Raw genomic sequence first — 4,425 nt, forward strand, 5'->3', positions numbered from 1 at the left:
GATATACTTATTGAATGAATTTGTTTTAAAGTATTTAAAGTAAAAGATGTAATATTTATTTGAAATTAATATAAATTAAATATCTATATAAGCAGAGTTTTGATTCAAAAAATATTAAAAAAGAAGTTGCGATAATGATTTGAAACGTGATTTGAAGTCATAAATCAGGCCTATCACGTACGAAGATATCAAATGTTAAATTCCAACAAAAGACTGAGAGACAAAAAAAATATACCCACTGTCTTCAACTCGTCTGTATAAGAAACTCTCACATTTCCAATATTCTAGAGGTCTCATCCTAATTCTTTTGCTTATGTTGTACCAACCTCTGCAGTATCAATCAACACATATCAAATCAGCCAAACAAAAAATAAGAAAAAAAATATTTTAAATAATATCGTTAATGACTTAACTTCTAAAGATTGAATAAAATACTATTAAATTTGCAATTACCTCATAATCTATCGAAAATATCAACCATCTCATTGGTGGGGGCCAAGATAGCTCTATTCTTAAACATTTCTAGATCAAATGCATTATTCATGATGTCATTGTATGTGTTTTCCACTATAGCTGCAATAGGATTTGTTGCATTGTGTATAAGGATATCTTCTGATAATACCACAACAGATTCTCCATCAGCAAGACTTTGTCCGGCTGTACCGTCATCTATTTTAGTATCAATTCTACAAATTCTTTGGTTTCTTCTGCATCCGAACCAGAAGCATTTGCCTGAAATAAAAATGTACTTTTATCAAATATTTACTCATTTATTGTTAACACTACTCCTATTATAAACCTTTTTTTATCCAATCACGATATATTAAATTACAATTATAAAAATTTATACCAATATTTCTTACAATTATATTTGTAGAATGAGGAGAATATTAAATAAAAGTCTTTTGAATATTAAATATCAAAATTACGCATTTGAATTTTGAATATGACATTTTCATAAAATTATCTCATATTATATTTTAGGGTTAATGGCCGTAAAATACACGAAGTTTGCCCGAATTTGCATTTCGTACATGACCTTAAAAAATAGCCCCACAATACATTAACTTTTGATTTTGTCGTAATTTGCACACGGCAATAATTCCGGTTATGATTAAAGTTGACCAGCAACGACCTCTGCTTTTCTTCAGGGTGAAAATCAATTATTGCGCCTTTGCATATATAGTTCCACTCTATAAATTGAAAGATAATTATTTTCTAATCTCTTTAATTGTTTTCACTTCTATTATTCCGGCAAGTTAAAAATTACCTCAGAATTTTTAATCTCTTTAATTGTTTTCACTAAAGCAGGTTTCAACCATTCTTCATTTTTTACTTCTCGGCTAACGTTGGAAATATCAGTTGTGGTGTATTGTTGGAATCTTCAGTAAGACCGCACCTGAAATTATTTTAAACTTGAAGAATATGTGAGAAACAGGTGATTAACACTTGTATAATGCATGAATACATCTTATATCAAAATGTATTTTTAAATATATATTTATACAAACCTTAATATAAAATCTTTAATTTCTTGAATATGAGAGCTGATAAAATATGTGGTTGCATGCTTCATTGTGGAAACTTTGGTTACACTTAAAATAACATTTAAATTATCAGTCACCATTATATCTTTCAAATTATGGAGCAAGAATTAAATAGATTTTTTTAATAATACGAAGAATACGCATATATAGAGACCACATATCGTTTGACATTGACGAATCTATTTTAGATAAAAAAAAATTGATTAAAACCTATAAGCTACTTACTAATTATAAGCCTACACATACTTTCTATTTTTCGTATATGTTATCGAAAGAATTGGCTCAATCTAGATTTGAAAAAAATAATTTAAAAATTGGCTCAATCTAGATTTGAGTATTATTTATTAGATATTTAGTCTATCTAGAAATTTGTTGATTAAACTCTCCCTTTTACAATCAAGAGAAATCCTCTATCTATTATTTATTAGATATCGAATATCTCAAAAGAAGAAATGTATATTATTTATTACACATAGAAATTTGTTGATTAAATTTTTAAAAAAATAAGAATGAATGAGAATTGAGAAAAATTAGAATAGAGTGATTATACGATGCCACGTAGGATATAGTTTATTTTACTTTTATATATATATAATTTATATAAAGACCATTTCATATGCTATGATTATAAATAATGTACAATAATAATTATGATATAAAGTGGTTTTTCATCAAATTTCGACGGGTGATACACACTGGCGGATCCAGTATGGTACAATGGGGGTACAAGGGTACAGTTGTACCCCCATTTTCTTTAAACCATATATATATATATATCTATATATATATAGGGTTGTGCTAAAATAAGACCCACTCTTAGCCTATAAAACATCTCACATTTATGGACGGTCAGATTTGGCTAGATTTCTTAGTATGTAATCAGCCGAAAATAAGGGAGAGGTTAATAACGTAATTACATTTCATTAATTAATATCTTCCCATAATTTAAGGGATTACGTTTGTACACTATACAATTCCATATCTTCTTCATTCATCCATACACTCCCACATTTTTTTATAATGCCTTCTTTCTGGAACATTTACTAGTATATATTTCGCACCCCCAAATATATATTTCTGGATCCGCCACTGGTTATACACTAGTTAATTTTTGATATGCACGTGATGGGTTAAGTTCTACTGAAATTATTACTTTCGTAAGATGTGAGATTAATGAATAAGCAGCATATATTGATGAATAAAGCTTATATAGTATTGAATAACAATATTTAAAAAATTAGTAAAATTTTCGTTCACTCCAAAATTCGAACCAAGTAAAAAAAAATATCCTCTAGATAAATATCAATTATAGAAAATACTTAAATTAACATCTACAAATCAATCTAATATCTCATCATACGAGGGATCTCAATGGAATGGAACCATTCCCTGCACATGATAATGGATGTATCGATCCTCCAAAATTAAAGGGTATTCTGTGTAATTAACTGAAGAAGCCATGTGCACTTCTTGAAGTCATTTAACTATACGTTTCTCAAAGTTCTTGAAGTATATGAGTAGGTCAGTAGGTGACTGGTGTTGATTTTTATGCGTCGAAGAATAAACAATGATTTATTTTTATTTTTTATTGACCTTGGAAATTTCCGAATAGGTTGAAAATGGGTAGATTTGTCAAGAATTTAGAAAACAATGCAATATGCAAGTCGTCAAGTTGCATCCCAATTTGTTATAAATTATGGAATTTTGAAAGAAGAAAAAAATGCAAGTTGGGAAGTTGCCATATTCCATTAATTTGTTTGTTTGTTTTTTTTTTTCAATCTCATTAATATTGTGAAAATGTTTTTTGGTTTTAATGCTGCAAAAATATTGTAGATTAAACTTGGGCATATTTTCTAGAATACGTCTCTACTGCATTCGAACCATGGACCTGTTTTTTTGTTAGGACGGCTTTGAGTCCCTCGGCCCAACGGGCTCAGCTATTTTGGATATTCAGTACCTAATCCAATTGTAAACATCCGATAGCGCGTAGAATTATCATCACTAAACATCGCTTAATCTTTTAAATGCTTTGAACAAGAACATTAAAAATTAAATACTACTACTAAACACTTGTTAAAATTATAAATAATTGAAATTAAGAAAAATAGAAAATTATAAGGAAAAATTATGTGTTGAATATTGCGACATTGGATGTAGTCGTGTGGGAAAAAAAAACCAATGTATAGTTCTTTTTTTTTTGGATTTGGGACGAAAGAATTTAGGATTGAGCTCCAGTTATTCAGGTTATTAAGCATCAAATTGATATCTTGAACATCCAGTACGAATCCAAATGTAAACATTCAATCGATGAGCATAGAATTGTGAAATAATATGTAGTGAAGTTTATTCAGTAGCCCAAGATCAAAACCAGAATTAAGGCGCCAAGGATGAGCTTTGAAGAATGAAAATAGACAAAAGATAATAGCAGTGTTGGGAGGCAAAAAATGGAGAGTCTGTTTTCTTTCGGTTCAGTTGTGTTGAAGATATACAAAAGGAATTAAAAAGGCCTACAGAATATTCTAGACTACAACATAAAGACCCAAATAAAGATTTAAAGAAACTAGGCAACAATGAGACAAATGAACAGCAACATTAATTGAGACTTAGGAAAATTAGCTTTAACTTTCAACAGGCAAAACATCGTTGAATCTTTTAAATGCTTTAAATAAAAATATTACAAATTCAAAGGATTTGTTTTGTTAAAAACTATAAATAATTTAAACAAATACAAAATTATAAGTAAAAACTAATGTATTGTTTCTTTTTTCTTTTCTATTTTGGATTTGGGACGAGAGAACATAGGATTGAACTCCAATTATTAGCTTATTAAGCAGATACAAAGCGCCAATAATTTAATTTATCATTTAAAATAAAAGGA

This window comes from Salvia miltiorrhiza, chromosome 1 (assembly GCF_028751815.1).
Source record: "Salvia miltiorrhiza cultivar Shanhuang (shh) chromosome 1, IMPLAD_Smil_shh, whole genome shotgun sequence".
In the NCBI taxonomy this organism is placed as follows: Eukaryota; Viridiplantae; Streptophyta; class Magnoliopsida; order Lamiales; family Lamiaceae; genus Salvia; species Salvia miltiorrhiza.